This window comes from Vulpes lagopus, chromosome 2 (assembly GCF_018345385.1).
Source record: "Vulpes lagopus strain Blue_001 chromosome 2, ASM1834538v1, whole genome shotgun sequence".
Classification (NCBI taxonomy): domain Eukaryota; kingdom Metazoa; phylum Chordata; class Mammalia; order Carnivora; family Canidae; genus Vulpes; species Vulpes lagopus.
The window spans coordinates 51,543,029-51,561,401 of NC_054825.1; positions in this window are offsets into that span (position 1 = coordinate 51,543,029).

The window sequence follows — 18,373 nt, forward strand, 5'->3', positions numbered from 1 at the left end:
AACTCAGTCTCAGAGTTTGCTTTCTGGAGAAGCCAACCCCACTCACCAGTTCTGTCTGACTCCAAAGTCACACATTTTTACCCCACCAATTGTAATTATGCTTCATTATGACTTTTTTTGTCATGGTAAAGTATATGTAACATAAAATTAACTATTTTAACCATTCTAAAGTATAGAGTTTAGTGGCATTAAGTACATTCACATGATTATGCAACTTCATTTTGGCTTCTTATGAACATTTAGAAACACAGATCCACAGAATATTAGACCTGGAGAAGCAGGAGATCTTTACATGCTAAAATATGCAAATTCAACAACCAGAACTTAGCAAGCATAAAAAGAAACAGAAAGATTGATGGGGGTAAGACAGAGAAATAAATTAAGCAGGCATGTCCCCCTTCTATAGCAAGTGAGCAAAAAGAATAAATTTGCTGCTTCCATAGGGACCTTAGTCCCTTCTGCTTCTCCCAAGAAGACATCTCTCCATGCTGAGGGTGACTATGGACTTAAGATTTCTATTTTGCTATAATATGGCATCAAACACAAACCAACTATTTTATCTGTTCTCAATGAAGAAATAAGGATCTGACCTAATACCAAAGAAAAAATTGGGTAGGGCTTAATAAAAGATGGTGTGTGATAGGGACAGTTTGAGGCCTTGTTAAGGGATTTTCAAGGGTATTTTGACTGTATCCAATTTTTGCCTTATATCTTGACCTTTTAACTTCACCCAGGAGAGATATAACACCCTATACATTTTCCTGCCTTGTGGTAGTACAACATTGGTTCATACCAAAAATCATGACGTTGTTGGGGCGCCTGGCTGGCTCAGTCAATAGAGTATGCAACTCTTGATCTCAGGGTTGTGAGTCTGAGCCTCATATTGGGTGTAAAAATTACTTAAAAATAAAATATTAAAATAAGTAAATAAATAAATAAAATCTTTTTAAAAAGTCATCACATTGTAAAAGACATGGTGAATGGAAGAATAGGGTGAAATGACAAATGGAAAGAAATTCTTATTGAAGTATTTATGGGTTTTTCTGCTTGTCAGACTCTATGGCATTGCTGCCCAAGAGAAGTATGCTAGACACATAACTAATTTAAAATTTTCTAGTAACCTCTTCAACAAATGGTGTTGGGAAAACTGGGCAGAAAGATGGAGAATTAAACCAGACCACTTTATTACACCATACTCAAAAATAAATTCAAAATTGAGGAAAGACCTAATGTAAGACAAGAAACTATCAAAATCCTAGAGAACACAGGCAGCAACCACTTTGACCTAAACTGTAGCAACTTCTTACTAGACATGTTGCCAGAGGCAAGGGAAACAAAAGCAAAACTGAACTATTGGGACTTCATTAAGATAAGCTTCTGCACAGTTAGGAAACAATCAACAAAACTAAAAGGCAGCCTATGGAATGGGAGAAGATATTTGCAAATGACGTATCTAATAATGGGTTACTATCCAAAATCTATAAAGAACTGATCAAACTCAACACGCCCAAAATTAATAATCCAGTTGATATATGGGCAGAAGACATGAATAACATTTTTCCAAAGAAGACATCCAGATGGCTAACAGACACATGAAGACGTTCAACATCACTCATCATCAGGGAAATATGAATCAAAACCATGATGAGATACCATCTCACACCTGTCAGATTGGCTAAAATTAACAACACAGGAAACAACAGATTTTGATGAGGATGAAGAAAAAGGGGAGCCCTCTTACACTGTTGGTGGGAATGCAAACTGGTGCAGCCATTCTGGAAAACAGTAAGGAAGTTCCTCAGAAAGTTAGAAATAGAAATAACCTACAATTCAGCAATTGCACTACTTGGTATTTACCCAAAGGATACAAGAATACAGATTTGAAGGAGTACATGCATCCCAATGTTTATAGCAGCATTATCAACAATAGCCAAACTATGGAAAGAGCCCAAATGTCCATTGACAGAATGGATAAGAAGATATGGTATATCTATACAATGGAATATTACTCAGCCATCTAAAAGAATGAAATCAATCTTGCCATTTGCAAAGACATGGATAGAACTAGAGTGTATTATGCTAAGGAAATAAGTCAGAGAAAGACAAATACCATATGATTTCACTCATGTGTAATTTAGGAAACGAAACAGATGAACATATGGGAAGGGGGAAAAAAGAGAGAGGGGGAAGCAAACGATAAGAGACTCAACATTAGAAAACAAATTGGGGGGATGATGGAGAGATGTGCGTGGTGGATGGGCTAAATGGGTGATGGGTATTAGGGAGAACACTTGTTATGATGAGCACGGGTATTAAATGTAAGTGATAAATCACTAAATTCTACTCCTGAAACCAACACTACACTACATGTTAAACTCAAATTTATTTATTTATTTTTTTTTAAATATCTTTTATTATTTTTTTTTTTAATTTTTTTTTTTTTTTTTTTTTTTTATTTATGATAGTCACAGAGAGAGAGAGAGAGAGGCAGAGACACAGGCAGAGGGAGAAGCAGGCTCCATGCACCGGGAGCCCGACGTGGGACTCGATCCCGGGTCTCCAGGATCGCGCCCTGGGCCAAAGGCAGGCGCCAAACCGCTGCGCCACCCAGGGATCCCCTTAAACTCAAATTTAAATAAAAATTGGGGGGATCCCTGGGTGGTGCAGCGGTTTGGCGCCTGCCTTTGGCCCAGGGCGCGATCCTGGAGAACCAGGATCGAATCCCACGTTGGGCTCCCGGTGCATGGAGCCTGCTTCTCCCTCTGCCTATGTCTCTGCCTCTCTCTCTTTCTCTCTGACTATCATAAATAAATAAAATTTTTAAAAAATTAAAAAAAATAAATAAATAAAAATTGGGGAAAAATAATAATAAATAATTTACTGCTGTATGGAAAAATAAATTTTCTAGTAGCCACATTTATAAAAAAGAAACAAATAAAATTAATAACGTAATTCATTTAACCCAATGTATATCCAAAATATTGTCACTTCAACATGTAATCAACGTTTATGAATGCCATATTTTACTTTTTTTTCATACTGTGTTTTGCACTTACAATGCATTTTGATTTGAACTGACCATAGTTCAAGAGCTCTGAAGTCACATGTGGCTGGTGACTTCCCTATTGTGCAGTCTAGGTCTCAAACATATTCTCCAATAACAGAGACATCTCTAATTTTCTAGAAAGTTTGGTCTAATTGGGTAACATTTGAGGGAAAGATGTGGAAATATAGTAATTTCTGTATCAAAACTGTATGTGCAAGAGCTGAGGAAGACTTTTGTGCACTAGATTAAAAAGTAGGTCAGGGCACCTGGGTGGCTCAATTGGTTGAGCGTCTGACTCATGATTTCAGCTCAGGTCACGATCTTAGGGTCACAATACAGAGCCCTGTGTCTGGCTCCACATTCAGCAGGGAGCCTGCTTAGGATTGATTCTCTCTCTCCCTCTCCCTCTGCCTCTCCTCTCCCTCTGCTCATGTTCTCTCTTTTTCTCTCTCTCAAACAAATAAATAAATATTTAAATAAATAAATAAATAGCAATAGTCTGCTGTTGGCAGAGTGGAAGCCCAAACCCAGACCTATAATGCACCCTTAGCAGACAGAAGTAACATCTCCCAGAGAAGAATATAAATCAATATTTCCAATTCCCCAACAAGCACTGAATTATTAAGGCTTTACAAGGATAATTCACTGCATTCCAATCATGTCTGTAAAATATAGACAAGAAGTCTATTCTGCAAGCCTCACTGCCTTTTATCCCAGAGGAGAAAACAGCAACAGCTAATAGAGAAGGCATGAAAAAAATGTACCAAGTATTAAAGCTTTGATTTAATTTAAAACAACAAAGTCTACATTTTATAATAACATAGATGAGTGGAAATGAGAGCTCAATTTTTACTACTTTGAGATAAAATTGAAATATGGAACTAGGGGGATCCCTGGGTGGCGCAGTGGTTTGGCGCCTGCCTTTGGCCCAGGGCGCGATCCTGGAGACCCGGGATCAAATCCCACGTCGGGGTCCCGGTGCATGGAGCCTGCTTCTCCCTCTGCCTGTGTCTCTGCCTCTCTCTCTCTCTCTCTCTCTCTGACTATCATAAATAAATAAAAAAAAGAAATATGGAACTAAAACAACTTTAACAAAAATGAGACATTTTAGGACACCTGGACAACTCAGTTAAGTGGCTGACTCTTGGTTTCAGGTCAGGTCATGAATCAGAGTCCTGGGATCAAGCCCCATGTCAGGCTCCTTGCTCCATGAGGAGTCTGCTTGAGAATTCTCTCTTCTCCCCCTCCTTCTGCCCTTCTCCCTGCTTACACACTTTATCTCTCTTTTTCTCAAAAAAAAAAAAAATCTTTAAAATAAGAGAGACATCTTAAGACCTTGAACTCCACAGGTGCCTAAGTGTCTCAGTTGGTTAAGTGGCTGCCTTCAGCTCAGGTCATGATCACAAGGCCCTAAGATTGAGCTCTGCATTGGGCTCCCTGCTGGATAGGCAGCCTGCTTCTCCCTCTCTACCGCTTGTGCTCTCCATGTGCTCTTTCTCTCTCAAATAAAAAAAAAAATAAATAAATAAATAAAATCTTTTAAATAAATAAACAAAACCTTGAACTCCATTCTACTAATTCTGTGCCTATGTAATATCAAGCAAAAGAAAGGACTAATTTATTCATATACCCTTAGACAGTTACCACATACACAAACACATAATTTTGCACCTGATGCAGAGTTCTTGAACTAAAAATTCAAAATAAAAACTTCCATAATTAGTGAAACCTGCAGGATCTTGGCAGCAGCAAACTGTGCAATTGACCTGTTAGAAAAACCTTCAAAATCCATGGCACACAAAACTCCATGGAAAAAAACCCTGCTGCAGATAAGCTCAAAGTCAAAATTACGTATTACATGAGGAAATAAATCATTAAGAGGCAGATTACAAGAGGGAGAGGAGAAACAAGAAACAGGGGGGAAAAACTCAAGGTAATAGAACAATCTAAAGAGATTTTTAAAAAACTTCCTTTAAAAATTTTAAGGAATAGATACCTTATGTCAAAAACATGACACTATATAAAAAGTATCAATATGGTAAAAGAGCCAATTAGAAATTTCAAACACAAAACATAATCACTGGGAAAAGAAACACTTAATGGACAAATTACACAGTATATTAGACATAGCTGAAAAGAAATTAATGAACTGGAAGTTGGATATAGAGAAATCATCCAAAATGCAGCACAGATAAAGAGACCAAAAAAAAAAAAAAAACCTTAATAAATTAGAGACATGAAAGATAAAATGAGAAGATCTCACATACATCCAATAGGAGTTATAAATGAAATGAGGGAGGGGCAGCCCGGGTGGCTCAGCAGTTTAGCGATGCCTTTGGCCCAGGTCATGGTCCTGGAGACCCAGGATCGAGTCCCACATCGTGCTCCATGCAAGGAGCCTGCTTCTCCCTCTGCCTGTGTCTCTGCCCCTCCTCTCTCTCTCTCTCTCTCTCTCTCTCTCTCTCTCTCTCTCTCTGTTTCTCTTGAATAAATAAATAAGATCTTAAAAAGGGGGGGGTGGGGAGCAGCCCAGGTGGCTCAGCAGTTTACCACTACGTTTGGCCTGGGGCCTGCTTCCCCCTCTGCCTCTCTCTCTCTCTCTCTCTCTCTGTCATGAATAAATAAATTTTAAAAATTAAAATTAAAATTAAAAAAATGAGGGAGAGACAATATTTGTGGAAATATGGGTGAAATTTTAAAGATTTGGTTTTCTTTAATTGAAGACACCCAGCAGCCAAGCAGGAACAATAGCAATATACCCTGACCTACACATAATGGAATGAAGTTGTAGAATATCAAAGTCAAAGAGAAAAATCTTAGAACTACCAGAGAGATGATAAAGCTTATCTATAAAGAAATGACTATTTATCAAACTTATAGCAGACTTCTCATGGACAACCATCAGCGCCAGAAGACCAGAATGTCACCTTCAAAGTGTGGAAGGGCAATGACCTAGACTATTAGACTCCCCTATAATCTCACTCGAGACATCTCCAGACATACAAAGATTGAGAGCTTATTTTTAACAGGTTCTTGCTGAAAGAGCTATTAAAGGATATACTCAGGAAGAAAGAAACTAAAGTCTAAAGGAAAAAGCATGTCCCAAAAGCAAGTGTAATCAAAAGAACTGGTGAACATACTGGTCAATCTATAAGTAGCTTATAGAAAGAATAACTAGCTGATCATGTATTAGGAATTAAAATTACTTAGATACAATCCCGACATTTTAGGAAAGGGAGAATTCCTCTCCACTCCCACACCAAATTTGGCTCTTATCTTAATTCCACCTAACACACAGAGCAAATAGCAGCTCAGGTTGCACGAATATTTAAATAACAGCATCTTGCTTTAAAGTCTTTTTTAGGGGTATTTTAAGAGCCCTTAAGACAGGAATGATTTTTCTGGGACCATTCTCTCCCATGGAAAGTGCCATTCCCTATTTTCCAAGAATAACAGTAGAGATTTTTTTTTCCTCACCAAAATTTAGGAAGACATGGTTTCAAGAACATCTGTACTTCCCAATTTGAAACAAAAAAATTAAAAAATTTACCTGATGATTTTAGCAATGCTTGCTCTTGAGATTAGTAACTTAAAAATCCAGATTTTTTAAAAGAGGGGTATCTTTGTGCAAATATCAGCTTCTATGTATCTGTTTCTGTGTGTGAAATTCTAGGAATGGTATTTAAATTTTAAAAAAGAAGAGGGGATCCCTGGGTGGCTCAGCAATTTAGCACCTGCCTTCAGCCCAGGGTGTGATCCTGGAGTCCAGGGATCAAGTCCTGCATCAGGCTCCCTGCATGGAGCCTGCTTCTCCCTCTGCCTGTGTTTCTACCTCTCTCTTTCACTCTCTGTGTCTCTCATGAATAAATAAATAAAATATTTTTTAAAAAAAGAAAACACCTTTCTCTGTGCCTTTCTTTCTTTGTGCAACTCTATGACTATCTTAAAACAAACTATTCCTTTGTTCCTCTGTCTGCATCTCTTTCTTGCTTTTTCTTTCCATTTCTTCTCCTAGTTTTTTTCCCCTCTTTATCTTATTTTCCCTCTATTTCCTGCTTTAACTTGCCAGTATCAGAAATCACTTTAAATAAAGTGTTTAAGATAATAACATGTCAAGTCCTAGTTTTTCACTTCTAAGCACTGTGGATCTTGAACAAATTATTACCCCCTCTACCTTTTAGTTTCCTCATTTGTGAAGTGGGGAAATGATATCTATCACAGAGTTGTTGTCAGGATTACCTAAGATAAAGTATGTGAAATAGTTAACATAGACTTAAGTGTCCAGTAAATACTGATTTGTCTCCTCACTTGGAATAGTTTTATGATCTTTGTTCTTCATTTTGAAAGAAAATGAACAAAATATTTTCTATTTCACCCAAAAATTCTCTCTTTCTAGTTTCTTCCAAAAAAGTTACTTTATACCTAATATACCTGAACTTGTTTTCTTTCATTAATAATCAATGGTTTTCCCTGGATGATGCTCACTACATTTCCAATCATCTCACCAGGTGACACAGGCACAGAGCACCCCCAGAACTCTCCAGTAACACACCACTTCAGTTTCAGACAACTTGTTAGGGCACCCACTGCATGGAGTACTCCAGGACCTCCCAGCCCACACCTGCTTCAGCTCCAGTTGTCCTGCCAGGGCCCACCTGTGCAGAGTACCAAGGAACCCCCAGTCCTTGCCCACTGCTGCTCCAGCCATCTTACTAGGCTGGCTCCAGTGCAGAGTGTCCCAGGACCACCAGGCCATGCCAGCTACAACTCCAATCAGCCAGTGAAAGCTGCCAGGCATAAATAGTCCACACAGGGAACGACCCTACACAAGGCCATCCCATTAAGTATAAGAGAAGTAGCTGTTCCATCTAATTCATAGAAACCAACACAAGAAGTCAAGCAAAATGAGGAGACAGAGAAATATGCTACAAATGAAAAACAAGACAAAACCTCAGAAAAAGAACTAAATGAAATGGAACTCAGCCATTTTCTTAATACAGAGTTTAAAGTAATGGTCATAAAGATGCTCATTAAATTGGACAGAAGAGGGAGTAAACTCAGTGAGAACTTCAACAAAGATAGAATATATATATAAAAAAAGAATCAGAGTTGGAGAATATAAAATGAAATAAAATGAAAAATACACTAGAGGGAGTCAGCAGCAGATTAGAGGATACAGAAAAATGGGTCAGCAATCTGGAAGAAAGGGTAATGGAAAGCACCCAAACAGAACAGCAAAAAAGAATTTTTAAAAATAAGGATTAGGTAAAGGGATCTCAGAAACAACATCAAGCATATAACATCCACATTACAGAGGTCCTAAAGGAGAAGAGAGAAAGATAAAGCACAAAACTTATTTGAAAAACCAATAGCTAAAACTTCCCTAATCTGAGAAGGAACTAGACATCCAAGTCCAGGAAGCATAGAAAGCTCCAAATAAGATGAACCTAAGGAGGTCCACACCAAGACACATAATAACTACAATGTCAAAGATTAAAGATAAAGAGAGAATTTTAAAAGCAGCAAAACAGAAGCAACTAGTTACTTGCAAGGGGGAATTCCATAACGTTATCAGCTGATTTTCAGCAAAAACTTTGCAGGCTAGAAGAGACTGGCCTGACATTATTCAAAGTGCTGAAAGGAAAAATCCTACACCAAGAATACTCTACCCAGCAAGGTTATTATTGAGATTTGAAGGAGAGATAAAGAATTTTCCAAACAAAAGTTAAAGGAGTTCATCACCATTAAACCAGCTTTATGAGAAATGTTAAAGGACTTCTTTAAGTGGAAAAGGCCATAATTAAAAGAAAATTATGAAAAGAAAAATTTCACAAGTAAAAGTAGACATACAGTAAAGGTAGTGAAACAATTACCCATAAAGTTATTATGATGGTTAAAAGACAAAAGTACTAAAATCAATTATATCTAAAAAATTAGTTAAGGAGACTCACAAAATAAAAGATGTAAAAAAATGACAACATATACATAAAATGGGGACAGGAAGAGTAAAAACGAAGTTCTTTTAGAATGTGTTTAACTTTCAGTAACCATCAACTTAGTAGAAACTGTTATATACTTAGGATGCTGCTATATGTGAACCTCATGGTAACCGCAAACCAAAACCTATAACAGATACACAAAAAATAAAGAGAAAGGTAGCCAAGATAAACTAAAGAAAGTCATCAATCACAAGGAAAGAAAACAAGAGAAGAATAAACAGAAAAAAACCCCAGAAAATCAATTAACAATATAGCCATAAGTACATATCTACTGATAATTACTTTAAATGCAAATAGTCAGGATGCCTGGGTGGTTCAGCTGTTGAGCATATGTCTTTGGCTCAGGGCATGATCCTGCGATCTTGGGATCAAGTCCCACATCAGGATCCCTGCATGGAGTCCGCTTCTTCCTCTGCCTCTGTCTCTGCCTTTCTCTCTGTTTCTCATGAATAAATAAATAAATCTTTTTTAAAATGCAAATAGTCTAGGGGTGAATGAGTGGCTCAGTTAGTTAAGCATCTGAGTCTTGGTTTCCTTTTTAATTTAATTTTACTTTATTTAAGACTTTATTTATTCATTCAGGAGAGACACAGAAAGAGAAAGGCAGAGACATAAGCAAGAGGGAGGAGCAGGTTCCATGCAGGAAGCCTGATGTAGGACTCGATCCCAGGACCCCAGGATCACACCCTGAGCCAAAGGCAGACGCTAAACCGCTGAGCCACCCAGGCATCCCTGAGTCTTGGTTTCCACTCAGGTCATGATTTCAGGGTTGTGAAAATGAGCCCTGTGTCAGGCTCCATGCTCAGTGTGGAGTCTGCTTGTCCCTCTTCCTCTACTCCTCCCCTCACTTGCACTCTGTCTCTAAAAATAAATAAATAAAATATTTTTAAAGAATGTAAATGGTCTAAATCCCCAATCAGAAGCCATAGTGTGTGAGGTGCCTGGGTGGTGCAGTCAGTTGAACATACAACTCTTCGCTGTGATGTTGAGGTCCTGGGATTGAGTCCTGAGTCAGGCATCATGCTCTGCATGGAGACTTCTTGGGCTTCCCTCTCCCTCTCTTTCTGCCTCTCTTGCCTCCTGCTTTCTGTCTCTCTGTCTCTCTGTTTCTCTCTCAAGTAAATAAATAAATCTAAAAAAAAGAAGAAAAAGAAGAAGACGACATAGGGTGAGAATGAATGTAGAAAAACAAGACCCATCTATATTCTGCCAACAAGAGACACATCTCAGATCTAAAGACACATACAAACTAAAAGTGAAGGGATGGAAATGAGGATCCATGCATATAGAAGCAAAAAAAAAAAAAAAGGCCAGGTAGCAATATTTATATCAGATAAAATTTTTAAAACTAGTTTAAACATTTTATTTATTTATTTATTAGAGACAGCACATGTGTGCAAGAGCAGGGTGGGAGCAGAAGGGAAGGGAGAGGGAGAGAATCCCAAGCAGACTCTGTTCTGATCCCAGAGCCTCATGTGAGACTCAATCTCATGACTGTGAGATCATGACCTGAACCAAAACCAAGAGTTAGATGCTCAACTGATTGACCACTCAGACAAATATATTTTTAAACAAAGACTGTAAAAAGAGACAAAGAAAGAAGGGCATTACATAATGATAAAGGGATGATTCCAACAAGAGGATATAGCAATTGTAAATACCTATGCACCCAATACTGGAATGTCTAAAAACATAAAGCACCAGACACAAAGAGAGAAATTAATACTAATACATTAAAAATAGAGGACTTTATGGGAGCCTGGGTAGCTCAGTTAATTAAGTGACCAACTCTTGGTTTTGGCTCAGAGCATGATCTCAGGGCGGTGAGACTGAGCCTCCTGATGGGCATGGTGCAAAGTCTGTTTCTCATCTCTCTCTCTCCCTCTTCCCCTCCCCCAACACACAATCTGTCTGTATCTCAAATAAATGCATCTTTAAAAAATAAATAAAAATAGAGGACTTTAACACCTCACTTACACATTTGGATAAATCATCCAGACAGAAAATTAGTAAGAAAACAGTGGCTTTGAATGACACATTAGACTAGATGGATATAACAGATATATACAGAGCATTCCATCCAAAAACAGCAGAATATGTATTTTTTCAAGTGCATATGGAACATTCTCTAGAATAAATCACATGTTAAGCCACAAAACAAGTCTCAAAAAACTTAAGAAGACTATAACCATATCAAGCCTCTTCTGACCACAACAGTAGGAAACTAGAAATTAATTACAAGAAAAAAAAAAACTGGAAAAAGAAACTAAAAAATATAGAGGCTAAAAAATATGCTACTAAACAACTATTAGGTCAACTAAGAACTCAAAGGAGAAATCCAAAAAATACCTTGAAACAAATGAAAATACAATGGTCCAAAATCTTTGCAATACAGCAAAAGCAGTTCTTTATTTTTTAGGATTTTATTTACTTATTTTTTAAAAAGATTTTATTTATTTAGTCACAAGAGACACAGAGAGAGAGAGGCAGAGACACAGGTAGAGAGAGAAGCAGGCTCCTCACAGGGAGCCCGACGTGGGACTCAATCCCAGACCCTCGGGGATCATTCCCTGAGCCAAAGGCAGATGCTCAACCACTGAACCACCCAGACATCCCTTTATTTACTTATTTGAGAGAGAGTGAGAGGCCAAGCATGAGAAGGGGAACCGGCAGAAGAAGAGGGAGAAGCAGACTCCCCACTGATCAGGGAGCCCAACTTGGCCCTCAATTCTAGAACCCCGGGGTCATGGCCTGAGCCAAAGGCAGATGCTTCACCATCTATACCACCCAGGCACCCCAGCAAAACTAGTTCTAAGCAGGAAATTTATAGCAATACAAGCCTACCTCAAGAAACAAACAAAATAATCTCAAAGAAACAATTCAAACTTATACTTAAAAGACTAGAACAAAAAGAACAAACCCTGAAGTTAGTAGAAGGAAGGAAATAATAAATATCAGAAGAGAAATAAATGACTGAGAGACTAAAAACAATAGAAAAGATCAATGAAACCAAGAGCTAAGTTTTTGAAAAGATAAATAAAACTGATAAACCTTTAGCCAGATTCATCAAGAAAAAGAGAGAGGACTCGAGTAAAATCAGAAAGAAATAGTATAAATAGTTCAAATTGGTAAGAAAGAAATAAAACCATCATAATTTGCAGATGGTATGATATTATACAAAGAAAAACTCTAAAGACTCCACAAAAACTACAAATAATAAGTGAATTCCTAAAGTCACATGATACAAAAATCTATTGCATTTTTATACATTAATAATGAAGTAGGAGGAAGAGCAATTAAGAAAACAATTCCATTTACAATTGCATCAAAAAGAATAACATACCTAGGAACAAACTTAACCATGGAGGTAACAGATCTGTACTCTGAAAACTATAAAATACTAATAAAAGAAACTAAAAATGATGCAAATAGAAAGATATACCATGTTCATGGGTTGGGAGAATATTGATAAAATGTCCATACTACCCAAAGCATTCTATAGACTCAATACAATCTCAATCAAAATGCCAATAAGTATTTTTCAAAGAACTAGAACAAATAATTCTAAAATTTCTTTGGAAGCAGAAAAGACCCTGAATAGCCAAAGTTATCTTGAGAAAGAAGAACACAACTGAAGGTATCATGTTTCCTAATTTCAAACTATACTACAAAGCTATAATAATCAAAGCAGTATGATATTGGCACAAAAACAGATACATAGATCAATAGAATAGGATAGAGAGCCCAGTATAAACCCACATTCATATGGTCAATTCATTTACAATAAAGGCAAGGACATACAATGGAGAAAAGATAGTCTCTTCAATAAATGATGCTGGGAAAATCAGACAGCTACATGCAAAAGAATGAAACTGGACCACTTTCTTTCACCATATGCAAAAACAAATTCAAAATAGATTAAAGACCTAAATATGAGACCTGAAACCATAAAACTCCTGGAAGAAAACATAGACCATAATCTCTTAGACAGCCTTAGCAACATATTTATGGATATGTCTCCTCAAGCAAGGGGAAACAACAGCAAAAATAAAATAAAATATTGGGAATACACCAAAATAAAAAGCTTTTGCAGAGCAAAGGAAACTACCAACAAAATAAAAAGGCAGGGGTGCCAGGGTGGTACAGTCAGTTAACTGCCCAACTGACTCTTAGTTTCAACTCAGGCCGTGATCAGGGTTTCAAGATTGAGCCCAGTGTCAGGCTCTGCACTCAGTGAGGAGTCTGCTTAAAATTCTCTCTCTCTCTCTCTCTCTCTCTCTCTCTCTCTCTCTTCCCCCCCCATACATGTGCACTCTCTCTCTTACTTTAAAATAAATAAATCTTATTAAAAAATGAAAAGGTAACCTACTGTATGGGAGAAAATATTTGCAAACAATACATCCAATAAGCAATTATATCAAAAGCATATTAAGAATTTATACAACACAGAGGAAATCAACAAATAATGGGAAAAAATGGACAGAGGATCTACATAGACATTTTTCCAAAGAAGACATACAGGTAGCAAATAGACACATGAAAAGATGTTCAATCACCAATCATCAGGGAAATACAAATCAAAACCGCAATAAGATATCACCTTAAACCTGTCAGAATGGCTAATATCAAAAAGACAAGAAATAACAAATGTTGGTGAGGATGTGGAGAAAAGGGAATGTTCTTACATTGTTGATGGAAATGTAAATTGGTGCAACCACTGTGGGAAATACTATGGAGGTTCCTCAAAAAATTAAAAATAGAAATACCATACAATCCAGTAATTCCACTATTGGGTATTTACTCAAAGAAAACAAAACACTAATTGAAAAAGATATATTCACCCCATGTTTATTGCAGCATTATTTACAAGAGTCAAGATATGAAAGCAACCCAAGTGTCCATTGATAGAGGAAAGGATAAAGAAGATGTGGTACACACACACACACACACACACACACACACACGTAATATTATTGGTGGAATATTATTCAGCCATTAAATAAATGAGACCTTGCCATTGTGACAAAATGGATGGACCTACAGGGTATAATGCTAAGTGCAATAGTCAGACAAATAAAGACAAATACCATATGATTTCATTTATATGTGGGATCTAAAAAACAAAATAAATGAACAAACAAAAACAGAAATAGACCTATAAATACAGAGGACAAACTGGTGGTTGTCAGACGGCAGGGGGGTGAGGATGGGCCAAATGGGTGAAGGGGAGTGGGAGGTATAGCCTTCCAGTTAAGAAATGAATAAGTCATGGAGATGAAAGGTACAAGATAGGGAATATAATCAATGGTATTATTACAGCGTGTATGGTGACAGATGGTATCTATACTTACAAGCATAGCATAGCATACAGAGTTGTCTAATCACTATGTTGTTGTACACCTGAAACTGTGTAACATTGTGTGTTAAAATTTATTTTTAAGTAAATAATGTTCAAACTGAAAGCCCAAAAGATGAGTTAGGAGCTTTCCAGGAGAAATGAGAGGGAAATAGAAAAACATAGTTTAGAGAAAACTTGCATATTCTTTTAGCATTCACATTAGTCTAAAATATCACTATTATTAGTTCCTTAAAGGGAAAAATTATTTGCCTTAAAATTTTAATTGAACAATTTGTGGTTAGAAAGGAATAAAGAAATGTGAAAATGGCTTTTCCGAGAAAGTTCCTCTCTCCAATAAACTTAGCCTCTGTTCATGTAGGTTTGTTTGAATTTATATATATGTAGAGTCTCTTTTGCACGAGGCCTTCTCTTTGGAAAATCTAACTTTCAATTGTATTGATACCTACATTTATTTACCAAATTACACACCAAAGCAAAATACAGTCACAATAGGATTTTCACCATCTGAGGTTGGTGCCCATTGCTCTAATTGCATTTGACTTGCAAGTTACTTGATGGCCTATGCCTTCTACTTCTTTCAAACATACAGGGGGTGTTGATAAATGCATTAGACGTTTTCGCCACTAATGTTTTCTGTTTCTATGAGTTTGAGGTTTTTTAGATTGCACATATAAATGGAAGACAGTATTTATCTTTTTCTGCCTGACTTGTTTCACTTAGCATAATGCCCTCAGGGTCCATCCATGTTTTCACAAACGGCAGGATTTCCTTCCTTTTTATAATTGTTGAATTTTTTGATGGAAAACTATTTCCCACCCATCAGTGTTTCCCAAATTGTGTTCCACAGAATCATTAGTACCTATGAGGCAATAAGAGAGATCAAATCAGGGATGCCTGGGTGGCTCAGTGGTTGAGCGTCTGCCTTTGGCTCAAGGTATGATCCCTGGGTCTGGGATCAAGTCTTATATCAGGCTTCCTTCAAGGAGCCTGCTTCTCCCTCTGCCTGTCTCTGCCTCTTGTCTTTCTGTGTCTCTCACGAATAAATAAATAAATTAAAAAAAAAAAACAAAGAGAGAAAGAGATCAAAGCATCTTCATTTTGAAGATTCATGGTGCACACTAACCTATTAAAGGCAATTCTTCGAGCAATTTCTATGAGCAACTTTGTGTTTTCCATCATTCGTTGTCCATACCCATTTTTCATGAAACATCTATTAAAATCCTGCACAACACCCAAGCAAACTCTTAGAAAATGCTAGAGAGATGGATGGGCTTCTACACACTTCAAGCAATTTTCCATAAATATAACTTTTTTCAACAAAGATATGAGTTATATAGCATCCAAATACAAGTATATTCTTTGTCAAAGGCCTGAAGAATTTTAATTTGGTGTTCTGGATCATCTGGGTTTTGACTGTTTCATTCTATTTTTTTTTTAATGTGGCTATCAAAGAATAGTCAAAGGATGCTAGCTGATTGCACCAGAGTACGATCACAAAAACAAATCACACACACTCTTCCAGTGTGTGAGATTAGGAATTTTTTACAACGTGCTGTGAGGGCCCAGTGAGATTACCCATGTGAAAGTGCAGTCTATACCAGAGCAGCTTGGACTGGTTAAAAAAAAATTGCCCTTGGAATACTGGCAACTGTGAGAGTGAAAGTGAGGGGGGCATCCTATTGATCTAAACAGAAATAATCATCACTGCCCAATTGGGTAGGGGGAATGATTTGAGCACTGACCCAACTAGGAATCGATTTTTCTTTCCAAAGGAATTTTAGAGTCCATAAAACACTCAGATCAGATATCCCAGGCCTGGATATAGGAACAAGTTGGAAGGAGGAAAGAAAACACGACTTCACAGGGTTGTTACAACAGCACAGTAAATGTACAATAAATGTTAGCTATTATCAGAGAGCTGTAAATACTGCTTGAGAAAAATATACCCAAGTACATAATGAAAAGTACAAATGCCCCCTTATGGTACTAAAAGCAGGCAAAGTACCCTCAAAATTAAAAGAAAAAATATGCCTAGGAACCATAAAAATATAAAACAAAATAAGATGACAGAACTAAAACTATACTTAATAATTAACATATTCATGTTATTAAGTATAGTTAAGATTAAGATTAATGGAGAGAAAAATACTCAAGCTGATCCAAAAAATAATAATACACAAAAGCCACATCTAAAACCAGAAATTGATAAAACCCAATGTAGGTGACATTGGGGGCAAAGATGTCCTTAAATCTAGTGTTGATGAGAAAATAACTCAGTATAACATTTCTGGAAGGAATTTAGCCTTATTGTATCAAAATGTAAAATGTATGCACCATTGTATTAAGCTGGTCCACTTCTAGAAATTAGTCTGAGGAGAAAATTGTACAAAGGCAAAACGCTGAACACAGGATGTTTCTCATTGTGTACTTTATGTCATCAAAAAATGCAAACAACCTAACTGTCTGACAATAGAAGCCTGGCTGAGTAAATCATGGCTTATAAATATCATGAATGGTTAGCCAGCATTAATAATCACAGTGTCACTCTACAATTTTTGACTTGGAAATCTATCCTTTGCAAATTCTGAGTGAAAATAACAACTACAGAATAACATGTGAATTATGATCCCATGTATGTGAAACTCTAGAGATGTCTAAAGATTATTATGGGTGTTGTTCTTGATGGTGGGATTTGGGGAATGATTTTTATTTCCTGCTTTGTACTTTATCTTGGGTAAAAATATCAGTCATGAGAATTTCCATTTTTGTGTATGCATCTAAAAACCTGTAAGCCTTTAAAGCCACTGGCTCAGCCTCATAAGACCCCAGATGCCTGTATGCTTCACTCCTATATCACTCTCACTGATAAGCTTTAGCAAGGGGAAAACAGTGGATTGCTGTCAGGAAAGCTATGTTCCAGATAGGCTTCCTGCCTGAAGAGATCAACAGGGACTTCTCATGTAGACCCAGCTACCATGTCACCTCTAGGGAAAGTATTTATGTATTAGATTTATTTACTTATTTTTTAATAGATTTTTATTTATTTATTCATGAGAGACACAGAGAGGTAGAGACATAGGCAGAGGGAGAAGCAGGCTCCCTGCAGGGAGCTTTATTTAATTATTTTAGAGAGAGAGAGAGAGAGAGAGAGAGAATACCGGGCGGGAGGGGGGTGGGTGTCAGAGGGAGAAAATAAACTCCCCAACGAGCGTGGAGCCCATGGAGCTCAATGTCGTGACTCTGAGACCATGATTTGAGCCCAAATCAAGAGTCTGATGCCTAACTGACTGAGCCACCCAGGTGCCCCTCTAGGGCAAGTATTTATTTATTTTTATTATTTATTTATTTATTTTGAAAGATTTTATTGTTTTATTCATGAGAGACAGAGATTGAGAGAGAGAGAGAGAGAGAAAGAGGCAGGGCCACAGGCAGAGGGAGAAGCAGGCTCCATGCAGGGAGCTCGACATGGGAATCCCGGGACCCCAGGATCACACCCTGGGCTGAAGGTGGTGCTAAACCGCTGAGCCACCCGGGCTGCCCTAGGGCAAGTATTTAAAGTAACTGTTAGGACCAAGGTTGAGAAGTTTAGTGAATGCAGAAGTTTAGTGAATGCTCCCTTCTCTGTTTATTTGTTGGTATGTTTTTTGGCTTATAAAAATGTTTTGGCTCGTACAACAGGGCAAGTGAGGAATTTCCCCCTATTAGAAGGGTACAGTGACTAATTTCAGGGACTTCTGAGACTGCTGTGTGTATTGGGCAGCTGCACAAGTGGCTGCCCGCAGCAGCAAGACAGGGTAAGCCTACTGCTTTGATTTATTGTCTGACTCTTTTAAAAACAGCTTCAGTTTTGTAAAAACAAAAACAACAAAACAAAACAACCCAGAAACAGCCAAGCTCTTTTGTAAAGGCTACAGTGGTCAGCAGTGTCAGGGTACATATGATAAGGACCGAGAAGGGTTAGTGGATGAA